General features: G+C 43.4%; 1 protein-coding gene and 1 non-coding gene across 7 annotated transcripts in view; both read left to right on the forward strand.

Moving 5' to 3' along the window:
• Positions 1-21,959, forward strand: part of Sorcs1 (sortilin related VPS10 domain containing receptor 1) — a 470,258-nt gene that overhangs the window by 37,925 nt on the left and 410,374 nt on the right. The window lies entirely within an intron of this gene.
• Positions 12,936-13,041, forward strand: LOC147825479 (U6 spliceosomal RNA). Its single transcript, XR_015440720.1, has one exon. It is a non-coding gene; the product is annotated as a U6 spliceosomal RNA (small nuclear RNA).

The raw sequence follows: 21,959 nt of genomic DNA on the forward strand, positions 1-21,959 counted from the left end.
GAGCATGCAGCATCTGTGGTGGGCCAAGCCATGAATGAAACATTAATGATGTTGCTGGTTACTTGGGAGAGGTGACTCCATCGAGAATGTTTTACCCCATACCTACCTGTAAGTTGGAATCTGCTTTGAGTCTTCAGACACTTTGGACCTTCTTCAGTTTTGTTTGCTTTCTCCCTTTAATCAATTTTTGTTTTCAGTTTGTCTCTGGCCCGGGATTTTTACATCATAGATAAAAGTGAATGAGAGAAAGAGGAGCGTGTGGGTGAGTGAGACATGTGTCTTGGTGGCTGGAGAGCAGCTACAGGGCACAGAAGGTCTTGGCAAGATGACGGATGTTGTCTGGGCCTCGCTCGCGGTGGCAGTGATGGCAGCAATGTCACTGTGCATGTTGCTGCTTCAGCTGCAGTCTTTCTCTTCATGCGCAGTTCATAGTTTACCTTCAGCTACAGATTCAGACTGCAACAGAGGTGCTGAATTTATGTCTCACATTGAACCGTGAAGCAAGATGACTTTTTCTTTCTCTCTTTTTTGCTTTTAGTCATAAAGAGGTGGAAGACATTGTAAGACACACAGGCACCATCAAGCAATTGTGCCCTTAATATCAGAGTAAGAGAGAAGGAGTAGCGAAAACTACTGATCCATAAAAATAACTAAATACTACACTTATCCATTATGTATAATTTAAGTTTAAAGTCCTATTCTGTTTCCTTCTACAGAAACTCTCTCACACATGCTGCACTGTGTTCTATTTTTATGTGTAATTAATTTCAGTGGCTTCATCTCCACCTTCCTGGCTTAGCAGTCAGAGAATCCAGAGCAGCAGACCCTTGATGCTGGAGCAGAACTCCTGCTACTTCCTGCTCAGTAGTGCTCTTTCTGAATGCAAGAAAAAGGGCAGGAAATGGAAACAAGGCTTCTGATGATGTTACTCAAGGGAAAAAAAGTACATAGAAAAAACATCAGGGTCAGGAAAGGCAGGCCCTTGGCTGCACTGAGTCAAGGGGTAGAACAGAGAGATGGAAATAAGGATGTCAATAGGAAGGATCATTTCCCTTAGGGCATGACCTCTCATGGCCTCTGGAGTAAACAGGTCCAGAATCAGGCTCTTCTCAGGCCTGGCACAAAGTACAGACAGGCGCATCTCCATTCAGAGGCTGTTCAGTAGCTGCCCCTGCCCCCTTGGGACCTGCCCTATACACAGCCAGTTTTTGGATGTGGATATGCGTGCCTTCATTTCCTCTTTTTCTTGTTTTATTATACAATGAAAATATGAGTACATTTCTGTGCCTTTAATAGATAAAAAATATAAAAATATGTTGCTTTCCTCTGATATTCCGTCTCCCTGGGCCCAAAACAGAGTCCTGGTTTCCTCATCTTCAGTTTTGTTTTATTTGTTGTGCATGGAAGTAAAACCAGGTGATTTTTCATGACTGTTTTCAAGTTGTTCATACTGTTTGATGCAGTTTGGTCTCTTCACTAAGTAATATTTCCTGGGGAATTGCGGTGATGTCACCCAAGAATGCCCTGTGGCTTCTACTCTGGAATCGAGCTTCCTAAATGCGGTTAAATTACAGCTAGCCATTTACTGTTAAGGGATTTCCCCAGTCTTAGCAATAATGTGGTAGCAGGCACCATAGAACTTCCTGTGTTGTGCTTTGCTTTTAACAACCTCAAAGCTGGGTGACTGCTGTCAACAACACTAGTGTGTGAATTTTGTGCTTGGCAGCCCGCCGTTTTGTTTGGGAGCAGGGAGGTTGTCTACTGCCCTGTGGTCAGCTCTGCGCCCAATTCTGATGTCTGTGCATTTTTGGATCTTTTCAGCCTTTCGTGTGTTTTTGTTCTATCAAAAACGACTCGAAGAAGAAGAGGCTGTATTTTGCGGAGCTCAAACTACATGGCAGACACATCTGTGAACGATTCTTATGTCAGCCCATGCCTGGCGGGGAGGAGGAGGAGGATGTTCTGTCCTTAGTGCTGAGGGAAATGAAGTGACCTGGCGGAGATTATCAACACACTGAAACTTAGTTTAATTGCTCTGGCTCCAAAATGTGTGATTTCCACCATGTCTCGATTAAATTTCATCTTCCAAGCACTGCTGGTCTCTCTGCCCTCTGTATTTCTGCATGGACAACAGGTACAGCCACCACCTCCGCCCCCTCTGCTTCCTGCTTTGTGCACTAGAGACCCGAAACCTGGAACCCCGGAATCTCCTTGCTGCCATCTCTCCTACAAGGAGCACGTTACAGGAAGACTTTCTGTGGAAATTCGGCAGGTTTGTTTGAATGTGGTTCGCCTGCTTTCATCATTTTCTGCTGTAGCAATTCAGTGCCCGTGATGCATGGCTGGTTTGAGTGATCGTGCTTTGCCTTTTAAGTTAGTCATCTTGGTTTCCTGGAAAAAAAATCCTCCTTTAGAAGAATAAAAGTTGGGCAGGACCTGTTAGCTTACCTTGTGTGTTAGGAGACTGCTTGCTGCTGCGAATTTGCTGAGTTCTGGCTTCCTCCCTATGTTGAGTGACCCGTGTTACACATCTTTAGTCTCTTTCTATAAACTAATAAGTACCACGGCCGTGATTTGCTGAATCTAACTGCTCTTTGACTTATTTTGAATCTGCCAGCCTAAATTCGACTCTCACCATCAGAGAATAGAATTACATAGTACTGTACAGTCATTTCTTCCAGATATGCACCTACCGGTGCTGAATTTTTAAGATTAGTTCTCTCTTTAGTATTGTATTTGTTCACTCAGTAAATATGAATTACCGCCTACTATGCGCCAGTACCAGAAGAGATAGTTTATCATGTTCCTGTTGTATCAGGATGGATGCAAATCCCTACCCTCCAAAAGCTTGGCTTATTTCTCCTATTAGATGAATTCACTTGGAAAGGTAATCCCGACTGGAAGTTGGATTAACAGTAAGGATGGTAACGACAGAGGCCACGGTGGAGTGGTGATCATCTATCTAGTAGACTGCTTTACTCTTCGAGAAGACAGATGCCAGGGTGAGGTGAGGTCATGAATGGCCTTGCTCAAGTGAGGGCAGCTTTCAGTTCATTCCCATCAGTCGAGGCTCTCAATCGATAACTCTCTTCATACAGACTCTCCAGCTTCCTCCCTTTACCTCCTGATGAAAACACTCACTTTTAGTCTGTCTGAACATTTTTCAGCTTAATTTGCTGCAGATCTACTTCTGTGGGCATCAAGTAAGGTGGAAAATAACGGTTTCTGCGGGCATTGGGAAGACCTCCCCTCCCTTCCCTTCCCTTCCCCTCCCCTCCCCCACTGCTTCCCTCCTTTTCCCTCCCCCTCTTTTTTGCAGTACTGGGCATGGAAAACACTGAGCTACATCCTGGGTCCTTTTTTATTTTGAGACAAGGTCTCACTAAGTTGATACACTGCGCAGGCTGGGATCAAATTTGCAATCCTCCTGCCTCAGCCTCACAGAGAGCTGGGATGACAGGCACATACCACCATACCCAGGTACCAAATCCTTTCTTTTATTTTTTATTTTTTTTGGTACCGGGGATTGAACTTGGGACCTTGTGCTGAGAGGCAGGCAGTGGAACCAGTGAGCTAAATCCCCAGCCTCCAAATCCTTCCTTTAATACCCATCATTTGGGTTAGGTGAGTGCACAAGATGTTTCAAGCTCTGAGATTCCGTAACTAAATAATAAATGCACGCCTAATGCTTCTTTGCAGGAACCGTGTCGAATCTAATTACTTTTCACACTCATCTCTAGACCCTTCCAAATTTTTCTTCTCAATTTTAAAGCTTCCCTCCAAATCTGCAATGACATGTTGGCCTTTCGCCATTTCACTTTCTACACTGCCAGTTCAGCTATGTGGGAGACTGGTCTAGAGCTTCCATTTTACTGGCTCCGGGCTGCATTTCGTTATTGTGTCCAACAAGCAGATAGGTTCACTGATGCTGGAGTGACAATAACCAAGCCATCAGTGGCTCAATAAAGCGAATCCTTAACACCTGATGTATACCGTGTAACCAGCGTAGGTCATGGGAGCCTTCAGCTCTCCACTCAGAGACCACGTGCCAGCCGAAGCCGCTGCTTCCTGAGGCTGGATCCACTTCATCCTTTAGTCTTCTGACCTGGACGCTGTGCCTGTCTCTTCTTCTGCCTGGTCCTTGCCCAGATCTTTCCACATGACCTTTATAGTGCCCAGCAAAAACAGGGAACAGCCAAAATGCTACTACAGTGGCTATCTTAATGACAGGAAAGCATGGTTAGTGGTGTAGGTATTGGAGAACTAGAGGGAAGTGGATGTGGATGGGGGAACAGAGAGCTGAGGGGCTATTAGGTAGCTATCAGTCCATCCCTATAGTCTTCTATTGATATGTTTCTCCTTTTATAGGAAATAGTTTTTAATGTTTCGAAAACTTTCAGAATGAGAAAGGGGTAGCTTTTAAATCAAAGAAATTTGGCTGTTAGGTAAATCAGTAAGAAAGATAATGAAACCCAAGGAACCTTTGTCATTGCCATATGCCTAAGATAAGGGCCTGCTCAATCTGTGGATTTGCCTCTAACTTCGCTACAGACTTCTCAGTACCTAAAGAAAACCCACACACAAACATGCAAACATTGTCTCTGTCCCTTTGGGGTGATACAATTAAGTACAATCTTGGTGGCCTGTCCGTCAGAGACCTGTGTTTCTTATAGTTTTGGAGGTGGTGAAACTCCATGACCAAGGGCTCAGCAAACTCAGTGTCCGGGGTGGAGTGGGCCAGATGTTGGTTCAGTGGTGATCTTCTTGCACCGGCGGAATGGTGGGGGAGCTCTCTGCGGTCTCTTCCTGGGCACCTTTGGCATTCATAGTAGCTTTGTCCTTATGACCCAGTCCCTTTCTCTGAGCCCCACATGCAGACCATCGCGTTGTTGCAAGATCTCAACACAGGAATTTTTGAGAGCTGAATATCCATTCTATAACATACGAATATTTATATGATTAATGATCTTCATTTGATTTAAAACATGTTAAATAGGGAATCTTTATTTCCAAAACCGAGAGCTAAATGTGGTTTCTCTTTGGAATTCTGCATAAGACCTCCTGGATATACCACAGCCCCAGTAGTTTTTCTTTGTAATGGCATTCCATACTTAGATGGACAGTGCGGGGAAGAAAAGCATTTCTTTGAGAAATAATAGGTGCAGATTAAATAAGGAGATACCAGGCTTAATCTGACTTAATCCAAAATAAAAGGGATTTAGTACTCATTTGTGTATGCCAGGCATCCCGACACATCTGTTGACCTCCTGATGTGCCAGGCAGGGAGCTGTGTTTGAGAAATATCAAAATCAGGTACTGGGTATGTGGCAGGGTTGATTGAGCTGTTGTGTGACTACCAGTGGGAAAAGCAACTTGCTTTTGTCAGTTGTGGAGTGACGGTCAGGTTTGTCCAGTAGATTTTACCTCACAGGGACTCTCATTTGTATCATTTGAATGTGTATAGCAATAGGGGAGAACATTTAATGAGGAGCCAGAATGCTCATTATCTTCTCATTATCTGTAGCTCAGAGCAGAGGCAGAACTATCCATTGTCTTGCTGAGCACCAGGGGTCCAAGTCCGGTACAACTTGTTACATATTTTGTGGCGTTTCTAACTTTCCATGCTTTTTCTCCTCTCTTCTCTCCTCTTTCTGACCTTCTGATGCGGTCCTGCAGCCTCCAAGAATTCCTTTTTCCCCTCATAACTATGCTCACAGACCTACCACAAGTTCCTTGTGTGTCCTAGAGTTGCTTCCTGGGTCACCCTCCTTCTGCACTCTACCTTGTGAGTATCCTTCATGTCCTCACTGAGATATCACCTCCTGTCCTTTCGTGAGCTTTCTTGACCCTTCAAACATGCCTCATTTAAGCGCGATAGGTTAGGAGCTAGGCATAGTTATTGACACATAGTATTCACTCCATGCATATGAATTATTATGAGTGTTATTATACTTACAAAGTACGTATTGATGAGTGAGGAATAAAATCAGACTTCTTGGCTAGTGTTAGTTTCCTTTCTGGCGCTTCTGGAGGAAACCCCAGTGTTCAGATTGTCTCAGCCCACCTACTTCGGCCTCTCCTGATCCCATCTCCTACACAATCCAAGTTGCACACAGTGGACAGCCCTTTATTTCTTTCCTCTGGCTACAAAGTCCCCATCTCCCCTTTCCTATAACCTCCATCCTGATGTGTCTCCTAAAAAGGTAAACAGTTCCTTGGGGTGCAGCTGCCACATCCAGCACTCAGATCATTTGATGAAGAGAAGTTGAACAAAGAAACTTTTTCATATCAGGAGCATGTGAGGCTAGGTATTTTTGCAAAATGCCAACCTCTGGAAGGCCTTTCAGCCGTTCCTCTGTGGAGTGGACATCTCTGGGTTTCTCCTGTTGAATGTGCTTTTCTTCTAGGAACATCACAGTTCTGTTCCTTCGTCCTGGCTCACTCCCAGTTGAGTGGTTCCCCCACCCCAGAGCCCAAGTGACTCTACTCCATGGATGAAGGTGAGACATTTGCTTCCTCCAGAAACATTGCTTCAGAAAAAGCCAGAAGTTTCAAGTGAACAGTACTGAATGTCCAGACTTTTGCTGAAACTAGTGGATAATTAAGGCTTGTTTTAAATTAGAGCTGCCAAGCAGCTGAGATAGAGACCCAGTGCAAGAGGATTGCAACCTGATGAGAACTTGTGTGCAAACCAAGAGCAAAGAGAACTAAAAGGTAGGGAGAGACTAATTCATAACAGGAGTCATTTAGCGCCTGAAAGCAGTCACACCTGAGAATTCTCTCATTGTATTTCTCAGCTGAGCAAGAAACATGTCCTCCTGTTGTTTCAATTTGGTGGAATTGGTTTCTGTCATTTACGTTTCAACAGTTTCTGACTAATCCATCACGTGTTCAGGCAGAGGAAAAAGCATATCTGCATTTTTGGTCCCTACAGAGCCAGGCCTTTGAGTCCACTCACAATGAAAAGAGCCTGTTGTACTTTGAAGTTTCCCTGCTCTGAAACAGAGCGCAGGGCCGCGGCCACAGGTGGATAGAAGAAGTCTGGTCTTTGAGCCCAGTCTGGAGCTCAGCGGGGCGTTGCAATGGCTAATACAGCCCTCTTTGGAATTTCCTTCTTTGCTTCCTACTGAAATGCAAAAGCCTACATATGCAGATGGCGCATTTCATTAATACAAACAGAATGAAGTCCAGGCGACAGATGCTTCAGGGACTGAGGGGAAAGGAGATCTCTATATTTCTCCAACAGCAACAACTCTGACGACAAATTTCTCCCACTGAGCATATTGAACCAAGAGCAAAGAAACTTGTAGTTTTAAGCCGTAGGCACTCTGTGATATTTAAAAGTGGGAAGATCAGAATCAGTATTTTTGTACAAAGAGTCCTTATGCAGAGAAAGCTGTGGTGGAGAGGAGTGAGCAAGAACAGTGGGTCTGCTCTATGAATTTCCCGTGGTGGGGAAGGGGCAGGGTTCTGGGGCTCAGCGTTTGCCTAGAGAGGGGATATTGATCAGCCTTGGAGCCGCTGTCCTGCGTAAAGACAGGCGCCAGACCAGCCTGGGGATCTGCACTGCAAGAACTGGGTTAGGATGACTCCCATTCCTTTGTTTCCTATATTGTTTTGTGGAAAATGTAATACAGACCAGATGAATATCAGAGCAGAGCCACTTCTGGCTCTGCTTCGGATCAGTTTAAATCAAAATGTCCAAGATTCAATTTAAAATGATGTCAATGTGTAATGAATAAAGAATTACATAGCGTGCACTGTGCTTTCTGGTCACATTCCCTGGAGTGCACTGTGACTTGGGGACCTGGCTGGGAAGGAGAGAGAGATGGGAGTAGAAAGAATAAAATAGAAAGTGCTTTACTCTATTTTGATGCTATTGAGCTGAAGAGGAGAGGTTGATAGTCAACCTGGGAAGAATCATTGCTGTACTTTTTGTGGCTCCTTCATACGGTAAGAGAATGCTAATACAATAATTCGGACAATATATTTTGTATTCACAAAATTAAAAAAACCTTTGTATTTTCATTCGCTGTATGTATGCTTTTATCATGTCCTGTAGTTGTGGGTGCGTTTGTAGGCAGTTCGTGTGTCTGAGTAGAGAAGGCCAGGTTAAGACTGGAGAACCACAGTTCACAGCTTTGCAGCCAACAGGTACATGCTCACACCCTCCTGGCCTTGTAAGGCATTTTCTTTCTTTCACTTTTCTTTTCAGTGCTGGAGTAAAACCCTAATGAAATGCCTACTGAGCCATGGGAAGCAAAATAAAACACATTTAACACTTTCAAGTCAGATGCCCTTTTTATATGTAACTCGGAGGTGGTACCGTTAACAGCATCAAGTACTGAAGACCTGCTACCATACTGCCAGTGAGAGCCAGCATTCAGTGGGTCAAACTGGACTGTCCCATTGCCCTGGACTTCCCTGTCATCAGGGGCCCCTCACATCCAACCCTTGGAGGGTAAGGAATGCAGCTTGGTTCACAGGAGAAAGGCAGCACATTTTCCTTTCTGCGCTTTAAATCGTCAAATATCAGAATGAGCTCCACCACATCTGAATGAATAATACAGTGAAATAGAAGAGCTTAATAAGGAAAAGCGCCTGAAATGCAGTGGCTCTTACAGCCCTCGCATTCATCCATTCTTCAGCTATTGATGTAACAAACGTGCAATATGCCTTGCACGGCGTTAGTCGTTGGAACTTGGTGACCAAGATAGATAATGTCTTACTTAAAGTTTGTGTTTTATCCAACCCCTGTTGAATACACATCCTGAATATCTCATATTTGCCAGTGAATGCAGGAGGGTGTTGTTACAGGTCAGGGTCTGCAAACCCAGATGATGGAAATCCAAATGTTGGCTGCATGTATGTACAAACTGGGTCAACTGAAAGTTGATAGAGCACTCTAGAACTGAAAAATTTCACACTTAACGACATTCTACTCATATTTATTTTAAAGAATATTGAGTCTAGTTTTACCAAACACACACACACACAAACATACACACACACACACACACACACACATGTTTAGCCATGAAAGACTTGTTTCTGGCAAACTGTTTTTAAAAGTCTTAAATTTAAACTTACTGTTTTTCATTCAAGAATATATGTCTGTTTTTTCTCAGTGGAAAGAATTAGTATTTTCTTAAGAAGGGAGACTTTTGAAATAATATTAAGCAGCTTGGCAAATAAACTTTTGCTCTTATATGGATATTTCCGTTCTTTCTCTTGAAGTTTCTGTAGGAGTGCGACCTTAACATAATATCAGGAGAGAGTGATCAGGATCCAGCCCACTAACTCCTAATGTCCTGGATTAGAAGGGGTGCTTGCTCCCCCGAGAGGCCTTTAGCTTGAATAGCTAAAGATGAGAGCTGTTTCTCCACCAGTGTGTGCGACTTTCAGTCCAGTTCAAGCAGAGGATGATTTTCAAGCTCTTTCTTTGAGATACTCACAAAAATGCTGTTTTATCTTGTCTGCAGACACGGTATCTTTGACTCTACCATCAGGCCTAAGAAACTCCCTGCTATTGTCATGATTAATGAAATACACCTATGCTTTTTAAAAGCTCACATTTGAATCTATGATGTATAGAAACCCTTCGGTAGTGGCCAAGGCATCCACACATCAGAATCCTGCACACATTTCTGTAAGAAACCTTTCCTTTCCTGAGGGTGAGGTGGTGGTTTATCCCACACAACAGGAAGGGACTGATCTGGAAGGGAGGGCTCCTCCTTGCATGTGCAAATGTAATGGACTTGCCACTTAGCAGGACTGTAACAAACTTAGCTGTGAGGGTAAGTAGCCTACTGTACTGCCTTCCTGCGAGATTGTGTCTGTGCTCCACCTAGATTCTAAGATGATTAAGGCTATTAAGCATGCTATTCTGCTTATTTATCCACCACTTGAAGTACAATGCTGGACACATAGCAGGCACTTGGTGTTTATTAAATTTATTCTGGATGAATTTAGGTCATTTTCAGCTGTATTAATGCATATTAATAGATTTTTTATATGAGCTCATAGTTTTCTTGGTTTAGTGATTATAAGAGTTTTAAGCAAAATTAGAGAAGCACTGTTAATCAGTAGCCTTGCAGCGAGGCTAGAGTGGAGTGGGTGAGGGGAAGATAAGATGTGAACCTTCACTTTCCATTTCCAACTTCAGCACTTCAGCCAGCTTTCCCATGGGCCAAACGGGAGCCTTGAAAAGCCTATACTTAGAGCCTTCGTATCTGCATCCAAAGACGCACAATATGGGAAGGAGGGCAGGAAGGAATCTGCAGCAGCAAATGCAAATCATCCTGCCAGTTTTACGCCTTTATTTTGAAAATAGGGGAATCAAAGCCCAGAATAAATCAATGATTTGATTAAAAGCATACAATAGAGGAATTAAAAAAATTCCAGTTCCTAAAATTTGGTTCTTAAGTTCTTTATTACTGATTTCCCTGCTTAAAATAAAATAAAAATGAAATGAGGGTTTTGGATTTAATTCCCTGCGCAGAAATGCTCTTGGCAGATTCCTCAGTTGGATGCTATGCCTTTATACTTGGCACACATTCCCCAGAGCCTTGTATTCACCACGAGTGGACATGAAAGAAAGTGCAGGTTTCTGTGTCTTTTAGCAAAGTCTCAACCCTGAGTGAGATGTACATTAATTTTGTAGTACAACATGGGGGTATTAGGTAAATTTAGTGTTGTGATAGCATGGAAAATTGTACTGGGAAAGCAGGGTGGGATAGTTACAGAAGGAATTAATGGAAACGGTTCATGGAGACTGTCTTGCACTAAGAGTGAGCTTGTGGTTGGTCATGTCAGAAATTTGGCTTTTCAAATGCGGATAGTTTTCGTAAGTCTTCACTGAGTACGTATGATATGGCAAGCTGTTTTGCTAGAATCTTTCTGGGCATGATCCCTGTGTTCCTGATAGTTAGGATTAACAGTCTTTTTTTTTTTTTTTTTTTTTTTTGGTACCGGGGATCGAACTTGGGACCTTGCGCTTGCAAGGCAGGCGCCGGAACCACTGAGCTAAATCCCCGGCCCAGGATTAACAATCTTTAACCATTTCTGTGCGAGAAAATGAAGGCATGACAAAGTTGAATGTAACACCAGTAGTATGCGGTAAGGCAGGATTTCAAACCTGGTCATAGGGATTACCTTGGAGCTAATCCTTTCTGCATTTTACTGCTTCTTACAGCAAAGCACTAAGCCTTCAAGATCACATTCCCCACTCCTTAAATTCAGGTGAAGCATAGCTTTGTCTGTCCCTTCTGCAGTATGACAGTAACTTAGAAATGTGTTGTCTGTGTGTAAGGTGACCACAAATACTGAGCCACCCATAATCCATCTATTAGCAGATCATGAGCTACTGTGTCCACTTGGTCAATTTTATAATGCATGTAGTTTTTTTCAGTTCGGTGGAAAGTGGAAAAAGGCAGTGAGGGTTTCATAAACACAAGCGAAAAATTCCTGGGCAAGTTGCAAACTGTGTCTTTACTTTTGGGCTTTTATACAAATTGAATCCCATGCACTGTTAGGAAGTAACTATACTGGAGTTAAATGGTTTTATTGTAAACAGGGCACATAGTATTTTAATATTGGACTTTATAATATTTTAGTTAACTTCATGTGTGCATTTCCTCTATATTCATATATATACATATATTTACATATATGTATTCCTTATGAATTCTGCTCTATACTTAGTTATTTGGTAACTTTTAAAATTTTTATTTTACTGTTCAACTCAGCACTGACAAATCGCTGGCCCTTACATGTAGAGTGGATTTAAAATTCATACACTGTGACTTAGGTGAGGAAAAACATCAATTTGTATCTTTATAACTGAACAGTGCCCGCTCACCAGCACCCATTTCTGTGTAGGGAGGGATACTCATATGCCACTTGGATTTATTTTCCTTGCTTTCAATTAAAACCCAGGGCTCTCAGGTTAAATTCAGCTCACTGGAGCAGACCGCCTTCCGACTTTTCCCTCGCCTGATGTCCTCCCTGCGCTTGGTTTGGGCAGGTGATGAGTTTCAGGGCCACAGCAGGAAGATGATGGGGGTCGAGGCTTGGGGTCACTGTGTGCCGTCTGGTCATTGCAGGATCCACTAAAGGATTTGTCCCTTGGTCTTTGATGTCGACTGTCTACTGTGGGTGATGCTGTGATTGTGGATGAGGTCATTGTCTTCTAGTTTTCCCTGTGTTGTGCGTGAAGCCCCCTCACCATGCTCAGTGATGCTACGTTTGCCCCCGAGAGGAACCGTGCCTACCATTGGCTGTGGACCATGGGTCCCCACTCCCCTCTCCACAGGCCCTGCATCCTGGCCATCAGGACCGCACAGTGCCTCGGGTAACATATGTGTCCCACACTAAGCCCAGGAAAGTGTTCCCATCTTGTTAGCTCCGTGGGCTGTCTCCTGTAGGGCGACACTGACTCACTTCGCCAGGTAGTGAGTAAGACCTTCATGCCCACAAATCCTCATCTGTGAGGTGTCCGTTGCTCCCCCAACTGCAGGTTTGCTTTCCCAAGTGTGGAAGCCTGGCTTTGTGGCCAACCATACTTGGATCTATGCCTTGTGGCTTTTTAAGCTCTTAGGGTTCTTCCCACCAGGTAAAATCCTATTCTTTCTCTTGGTCAGCAAACTGATCCCATATTCTTCCCTAAACAATACTCTCTGTACTTTCTAATTCTACTACCTACTGATCAAGTCTTTTTCAAGTAAAATTGAAATAAAAGCTGCTTACTTATTTCTTATATCTAACTATTGCTAACCGAAATGTTTTGGGCTCTAAATTTCTTGTATAGTCTGTGATTATGGGAGGAAATACTTTTCAAGTCTCAGTTGTGTGATGATATTTTTTCCCTGTTGTCTGTTGTGTCTTTTGACACAATGTATCTCACAGGTATGGTCTGTTATTAAAGAAAATGAGCTGTGCTCCTTCGGCAGCACATATACTAAAATTGGAATGATACAGAGAAGATTAGCATGGCCCCTGCGCAAGGATGACATGCAAATTCGTGAAGCGTTCCATATTTTTAAAGCTACATTTTATTCTGAAAAAAAAGAAAATGAGCTACTTGAGGAAAAACACCAAGTAGAAATATAATTTGGATAGTATTTACAATATTATCAACTGCAGTAACAGATTGGAGCTGATTAATGTTAATTTGAAAAATGCTTAATGGAAAGGATTTCACACTGAGTCCAGGTTCTGTTTGTGATTGAAAGATATGCCTTATAGTATTAGTACCATGAGCTGTAAGCTCTACAGCATGCACTTAGGGTATTTACCACTGTTTGAGGTGCTGAGGGTGTAGCAGAGAATCGAAGAAACACAAGTGCTGCCCATATGGAGCTCCTGATACAGAGGAGCAGAAGCTGTATCTCAGGAAATTGTAAAGCACATTGTATATTCATGAGTGCTGTGGAGACAGAAAGAAAGGGAAGTGGTAGAAGGCATGGGAGAAGCAGGGTTTTCTTCAGTGTTATACAGCAGGGGGAAAAGTCTTGAGTGCAAACCCCGTGTACATCTGGGTGGAGACATACCCAGGCTGAGGGACAAAGGCAGAGGACATGTGGAAGACACTGTGTAGGTGGATGGGGTATGATTGTTCCAGCTGTCATAAGGAATGTGGCTTTTATTGTGAGGGAGACGGGTATCTGATGGAAGTATTTTAACAGATAGTGATATGAAAAACTCAGTGTTAAACTGGATGTTGTGAGTCACATCTGGCATCCCAGCACTCTGGGAGGCTGAGGCAGTAGAATCTCAAGTGCAAGTCCAGCCTGGGCAACTTAGTGATGTAACAAGACCCTGTCTCAAAACAAAAATTATGAAAGAGCTATGGATGTAGATTCCTGCAGCCCTTAGGACCAAAACAAACCAAACAGCAAAACCAACTTGGAGAATTGGAGAAATGCTCCAGTAGGAAGCAGACTGGGGGAAATGGTGCAGTGGAGAGATGCCATTCTGGAGGCTGAAGTGCGAGCCACGGGTCAGTCCAGAGATGCTGCTCCATACGTTGAGGAAGGCTCCTGTGTGCTCGGTATGTAGTATATGGAAATCCCTCATACGTTTTGGGATCCAGTGCTGCATCAGGGCTAGAAAAGACCATAGTTAGGACGTAGGGCGGCTGCTGGTGTTTAAGCAGGAGTTCAAGAACTTACCAGCTTTGGCATCTTGGAGAATTCCATTAAGTCCTAAGCACAGAAGGACAAATGAGAAATACAGAACAGTTCCAAAGACAGTCACTAGCTCATAAAACTAGAACCATTTCCTGGCATTGTTATTGTCATGGTTCCTTTTATTATTGAACTTGAGAAAAGAAAGTTAGAATCAGGAACCATTTAGGGCTCTTTCTTTTCTTTCTCTTTTTCTTTTTGTCTATTTGTTTGCTTGGTTTTTCAAGGTCTTCTTTCAGCTCATGAATCTGGGAATATTTTTCAAAAAGCTGAAAGTGCTTTCAGGGTTTTCTTGGCATAGTTGCTTAGAAATAAAATACAGAGACTATGTTTCTCTGTTCCTGTACTTGGTTCGCAAGTCAAAAGCCATAAAAAGATGCTGTCGGGATCTTACAGTTACTGAGAAAAGAGGCCTTAAAAATAAAACTGTGAAAGCTTTCTCCTCTCAAGTTGCTTGGTTCTTAAGCCATTTCTTTGCTCATATGTGGTCCATGTTTGGTTTCTGAATGGGAACTCAGCAGGCACATGGAGGATTGTAGTGTGTGACTGGCAGATGTGTTAGACTTGCCCTTGCCCTGCCCATGGCAGGACTAGGAGCACTGTGGTAGCCATCATGCCCTGAGCACTCAGTGTCTTGAGTCCAGTGGTATTACACTGCTTCCATTCTGTGATACAAATATTATACCTATTTCCCCTACTAGTGATGCCCAGTACTGCCCAGCTCCCAGAGTCACAAGCCACTATCTCATGAAGAATTTTTTTCTTTCTTTCATCCTGGTTTTTACCTCAGTTAACTCACTTCAACCTTGGGGGAATGTCTTTTTTCTTTTGGTACTGGGATCAAACTCAGGACTTTGCTCTTGCGAGGCAGGTTCTGGTGCCCTGAGCTAAATCCCCAGCCCTGGGAATGTCATTTTTTTGAAGTGTCTTTCAAAAGGCATCTTACAATCTAACAGAGAATGTATCTCAATCTTAGGTCTCTCTGTTTTCTAAGCTCAAATACTTGCAGTCATATGTTAGTCAGCTTTCCATTACTGTGACAAAATACCTGAGAAAGTCGACTTTACAAAGCAAGAGTTCTTCTGACTCACAGTTTCTGAGATTTGCTCCATGGTGATTTCCTGTATTGCCCCTGGGCCCCCAGGTGAGGCAGAACACCATGGTGGGAGCATGTGACTGACCTCATGATGGATGGGCCAGGGAGGGAAGGAGAGAGCCAGAGGAGAAGGGCCAAGGACAAGCCATAGTTCCCGAGGTCACATGCCTATGACCCATTTGTTCAACTAGACCCCACCTTCTATGTGTCCACCACCTCCCAAAATACCATCAAATCATGACTCCGTCAAGGGGTTAACTGGTGAAATGAGAGGCCTTGTGATCCAGGCACTCCCAAAATCCCCTCCTACCTCCTCCACACGAGCCGAAGTATGCCAGTGACTCTCTTACATTTCCATAGTTGGCTTAAGCAAGAGATCTTTTCATCTTCCTTCATAAATCAACTTTCAATAGTTTTAAATCTTATTTTCAGCTCTTCTCGGAATCCCTATAGATTTACTGGCATCTTTAGGTGCTGCAGGTGCCCCCTGTGTCCCGAGGTGCAGACTGCTGTGTTCTCAGATGGCGTTACTCAGAGGCTCAATCAGATGCGAGTCAGAGTCATCAGACAGTGAAGCATGGGTTCCGCAGTCGTGTGGCAGATACTTGGCAGTGAGGGCACTGAGGTTTTCCGTGTCATCCTCCCAAGACAGAGGTGCGTTGATGGATGTAAGATGTATTCGTACAGACCATTCAGGCTGTGAAGGAGCGAAGTCCAGCTGATCAAGGCAGGTGGAAGTCTCCAGTGGTCACTTCTGCTTTCAAAAGCTCTTGGGGATGGATTTCTCACCTAAGCCTTACTGCAGAAGGTGACTGAATCCCTCCGCCTCATTTTCTGTGTGGCTCCCTCAGGGTAGCAGCAGATAAGCTCAGTCAGGCCCTGGAATTTCACGTCTGTATCCACACCTGAACTATTAGAGGTGACTTTACAAAAGACAATCCATTCGTCTTCCCAGTTTTATCAGAAAACCAAAGGTGCACAGTTAGAAACATCAGAAGAATGAGCCTCCAGGAAATGGAAATCAATGTCCCCTCCTAATTTCAGCCTTCTCCCTCCTATTTATATGACCACATTGCATATTGAAAGAGTAGATAATCATCAGAAGGCTGATTCCATAGAAAAGGGAGAGAGAACATCCGGGACCAGTAGAATTCCAAAGCGCCAGTCATCCTTGATGCTGGGGCTCCTAAGCAGGTGGCGAGGAGTCTGGGGTTGACCCGGGATGGGATGGGCCACTGAGCAGCTCCATTGCAGCACTAGGAGGGATTAATAGGGTCTAGGTTGTTCTTCCACATTGTACCTTAGTGGAGGGCTTGGGTCTGCCTTGCTCTTTTCCTCCAGAAGCCTTGTGGATCACTTTCATCTGGGGCATAGCACTGACTGTTCTCATTGCATCATAGTCACCACATTGTGTGTGTGCATTAAAAAGAGATTTCTGAACAGATAGTTGGGCCCGTCAGTCCTGGATCCAGTGTTTCTTCTGACAGTGTCTCTTCATATCACTTCATGTCCGAGATCCCGGTGTAGCAAGAGGCAGGAGAATGCAATGCATGAAGGCTGACTTGCATGTCCCATAGTCCTGGGCTCTGCATCACAGCCACTGTCGTCCCACCTAACCCTCCCAGAACCATCCTCATCAAAATAAAGGCTTTGGTCCACATTAAAAGTTCAGTCAGTGAGGCTGTTAGTGGTTATTACTTTACCATCTTTCCCATGCATGGAATCTCATAACACCAGCTAGGCATCCAGGCTTGGAGCTAAAATATTCCACATCATGGAAAAATAACAGCTAACATCTACCCACCAGTTTCCATTTCATAAAATAATTATTTTCTATCACTTAATACCTCCAAAAATATTGGAAGATAGAAATGATTGTTATTGTTCTCAGTGGTCATAATCATCATTATTACTATGATTTTATGCATGAGTGGAGGAGGTCAGCAAAGCAGTGATCCACTCCGAATTACACATCCAAGCCACTCTGTGCTCTCGTCCTAGGGAACAATACTAAGAGGATTAATCACGCCACAGAAACATCTCACTGCTCTCTGACTCACCTGGTGGCCGGAGCCTGACACTTCTCTCTCCTTGGGTTCCCCTTCATGGCTCCATTAGGCCCACTCTTCTGCTGGGCTCTCTCCAGGGAAGGACTTTGACAGGCCACTGCTAGAAGACTCTGTGCTCCTGTTGCTTCCAAGGGATCGAGAGCAGGAAGGGGGCTGAGGAGGCCACTCAGCACAGGGCCTGACCCCTCTGCCTGCGCCACCCAGGCCGTCCGCCTCCCTTCCCTCAGTGCAGCCTCTGTGACATGGTCAGGCAAGTTACGGTGTAAAATAAACGCAGGCTTAAGGGATTTGGTGGGTCAGTGGATAATTCCTTTTTCTTGGTTTCCTCTTCAAGATTTCAAGTTGAAAAAGAGCTACAAGGATCTTAAAACCTTTTTTAAAAACTGTGAAGACAGATGAAATAAGTATTGCCAGACTTGGGTGGGTTTATTTTTAAGATCATAATAACTTACAGTAACTCGAATCTAGTTTTGTGCTGTTTTTCTTGAGTTCAGTGCTTTATGTGGTGAGAGATGGGAGTTTAGGAAGATAGAGAGGAAACAAAAATCATGCTCTCAATTTTATACTTGGGAAGACTGGTTCACCTTCACCAGGCAGCATCAGAATTGAATCCTGTTGTCTTCTTTTTGGGTTATTTCATTTCACTGTTTTGTTCCTTGATAATTTGTTCCTTTCATTGTATGAGAACCACTTAGAGCCCCACTCAAGGTTTGCTCTGTGCTAAGTTCCGGGGACTCTGTAGCAAGGACAATATTTTCTGACTCCTCAAAAGGAGTCGGGTGACATGTATTTGATGATATTAAAATGTGTTGAAAATATGTTTTAATTTCTGAAATTTTTTAAGCTGAAAGATTTTCAGTGTCATGGATAAATTACGCTAGTCTTTCCTGAAACCCAGAGGAATGGACCATGTACATTACTCATATGACTTGGTTGGAAATCAGACAAAAACTAGAATATCAAAACCACAATGTCTGCTTAGCCCAATAGACTTTGCTGGTAGTTCATGTCAGTTAGGGTCAGCTTTACTATTTGTTAATTAAGTCAATGAAACATAGGCTGTAACTTTTATTTTGCTTTGGCAACGTTGCCAACAGAACAACATTAACAAGTAACATTATGAAAACCAGGACAAATAGTATCATATACTTAAATGAAAAGTGAAGGACGAGGCTTTGAAGAAGGGTCATGCCTGATGGCTGGTAGCGGGTAGCCCTGGTTGGTCCAGCCTGTTTTTCCAGGAATGATTATCTCATGTAACAGGATTCTAAGTCAGACTTTAAATTGCATTTTGAGGAGAATGAATTGGAAAAAACCCCAAAATCCTTAAAATTCGAGAAAAACCAACAGAAAAATTAAAAAAACAGACTGGAGCAGCTTTAGGGGCTGCAGTGGAAGTTGTTTACGAAATTCATTCTGAACCTCTACCACTGATGCAAATTCTGCATCCCAGTTAGGAGGAGTGGGAGAGCTGACTTGTGCCAGCTCAGTTTAGCTCTCTAAGATCTGTGTCCAGAGTGGTAGAACCAAAACCTGCCAACCACTCTTTGTGGCCCTAGGAGCCACAGTCAGAGAGCAGGCTGCTCAGACAGTTGTGGGGTACGCCTGCCTCATCACAGCTTTGGGCCTGCCCTGTGTGTCTGGGAACACTGCTCCCCTCAGCACCGGAGTCACCATGGTGCACGGCACATCACACAGCGATCACACACCCAGAAAGCCCATGGGAAAACCCACAGTACCACCCAAAGGCTGCGTCTGGACACAGTGCTAGGAGTAAAAGCTGCTTGTGAGCCACAGGCTTTCCTAGGCCTATAGGTGGTATTTTGAGAAAAGGGTGGGTAACAGCAACAAGAATCAAAACATTTAAAAATTAAGAAATTCAATGGGTGAGGCAATCACCAAATGCATAGCAACTGAGGAACTTGAGCAACTAAGCGGGAACCAGGCAGAGACAGCAGAGGTTTCTGCACACGCAAAGCTTAGCTAATATTTATTGTTTTTCTTCCAGTATTCAGTTTATCTTTGCTTGGTCTTCATGCTACATAAGTGGTGTCTTTATCCCTCAAGCGGTTGGCTTCTTGGGGCTCTTCTGTGTACTTCTCTGGTAATCTGCTGGCTGGTCCTTGTGATCATCCCCTTGGTCATCCTTCATTGCTGGAGTGTCACCAATGCTAGGCATTAGGCTTGGTATCCCACTTGCATTTTCTTATGCAACAAATCAGGTCTTTGCAACAGGTCCAGATATGGGAACTATTTAGAGAGGAGTTGGTGACTATTAGGTAGGCTGAAACTTTGCCTAATATTCCAACCGGGAAGTAATGGGACCCATCTAGATCTATGAGGATCTTTCCATTTTACTACATTGCCTTTTATTCATGAAGTACAAACAGCTTTCTCCAGGAAAATTTCACATACGGGTGAAGGATGATAAAGCTACTTAGGCAACCAGACTGGCTAGTGCTCCAGTGGGATGTCATCTTTCCCAGAAAAACCCGAGACTGTCCTGAACCCAGGATAGTCTCCGTGTGCATGGCAGCCCTGCAGTTGGAGCAGGTTCAATGTAGGGAGCACCTACCTTACAGTAGAAGGAAGTGGCTTTTTCAAGGTCTAGACTCAGACTGAAAATAAAACAGAGTAGGTCACAGCAGGATAAAAATAAAATGCAGAGTTTGTGACAGTCAATCTCATGCTCTTCCTCCAATAATATTTGCTAGGTGACATTAAAGCACATGACAAGAGTATTATATTCCCAAACCATGCCAACAGCTCCCTTGACCTATCCTTGTCTACCATGGTTGTGTTATTTCAATCACTGTATTTTTCATCTCTTAATGAGAAACAGTGCATCCAAGAGATCAGTTGGGGTTACCTCGAGTCACAAAACTTTCAGTGGCCAATTCGAAATGTTGAAAATGTTAAACTAGATCTACCTGACCCTTAATCCATGGTTTTTCCATTCTGTTATATTATTTATATTTTGATAAATTCATTACTTGAAGCAGTAAAATAAAAAACCCTAGGATGAAAATTCTATAATGTTCTCATATTTCAAGCTGCTCTAAGGGAGCCGCCTAGTTACTAAAAACTAGTCTATTAGTGAGTTTAGCTTCTCACGTAAGGCCCTCCCCTCCCCATGGAATAACCCAACTGTGCCTTAGACCCATCATCTCTCTATACTGGAGGTTTGGGAAGTAGATGGATCTTGCATCTGTGTGTTTGCATCCTGAACTTGTGTTGGCAGGGTTTTACTGCAGTACACAGTGGATTAGGACTTCAGGTGAATTGTGAGACTATTAAATGACTAGCTCTTCAGGAGGCTGTGAGCCTTCCAGGTACTGAGTACAGACAGATGCCTCTGCACCGCCTGAATCCTCTTCTTGCTGAAATCCAATGCTGCAGATCCTTATCTGGGCAGCATCTGTGAAAGTGCTTTGAACCCCGAGTCACTCCCAGGCTTTGAACCTCTTTATTCAGCCTCATTCTTCTTTTGAACAATGAGGCTTAAAAATCTGTTTGGTAATAGGGAAAAGCCTCAGTCTGTTTTATTGTCAAATTCCAATTGCTTTGTGAGTGATTGTAAAATGGAGAGAGAGCTAGTGAGTGCAGTGCAGTTGCCTCCTCCTCGGCATAATACAGAATGCTCATTGTCCACGCCTCTTGAGGAAAACATTGTGTGGCTGTTAAAATGGATCCTGCTTAGATGTACTTCCACCGTGTTCAGCCAAGTGTTTCTTCAAGATCCATCTTAATTGTGTGACACACTTTTGGGTGTCACCATACTTCTGTGTTTTTCTAAGTTGGGAAATGGAGTGAATGCTCTTGCAAGCTTATTTTTCTTACCACATTGATCTTCAAATGAATGTGTTAGGTTTTTTGCCCACATTTCCCCGTAGTCCCATTGTGACCCTTTATCATCACCTGTAACGAGGATGCTATTTGATGGAAAATGAATTACTGAAAGGCTTAACAAAGCACTGTCTGAGTTGTCCGCTAAGGACAGATTGCATGTTCGTGTGCTTCAGAAATGAATCTCACTTTTGTTTGCAGAAGACTCAACATTTCAGGTTTTAAATGTCATCGTACTCCAAGGAGCCTCATGCCTAGTTCACCTTCTCTGTGTCTGTTCTCTAGCCAGTTTTTGTTAGTGTAAATGGGATTACTTATGGATAACTCAGGGTTTCTTAAAAATGGGACTATATAGCTCCTAGAGTTCTTCAAGATATGATTTCAAAGCCAGAGAGAGACTTGAGAGAGTCTGTCTCTCTGGTCTTGTCTCCAGTTCCGACTCTCTCCTCCAATGGGAAGTCTTGCTTCTTGTGCCTCTAGGGTGTCATGGAACGATTCCCTTCAATAAAACAAATGCGTAATGGACTTCATGCTGCTCCAAACTTCATCAAGACTTAATATCAGTTCCAGAAGCTGTGTGCTTTTGAAACTTTGCACACCCTGTCATTTATCTCTGGTGGAACATGAATTTTTTAATTTATATATTTATTGGTACATTTTAGGTATACAGTACATTTATATTTATCATTGGGTGTTTGTGTCTGAACATGATGTATCTTGGGAAGGGTGGAGGGGGTGAAGGGTGCACAGGTAATGGGAGAA

This window comes from Heterocephalus glaber, unplaced genomic scaffold (assembly GCF_053883595.1).
Source record: "Heterocephalus glaber isolate CG9 unplaced genomic scaffold, H.glaber_assembly_v1.0 deba00001498, whole genome shotgun sequence".
Taxonomy (NCBI): domain Eukaryota; kingdom Metazoa; phylum Chordata; class Mammalia; order Rodentia; family Bathyergidae; genus Heterocephalus; species Heterocephalus glaber.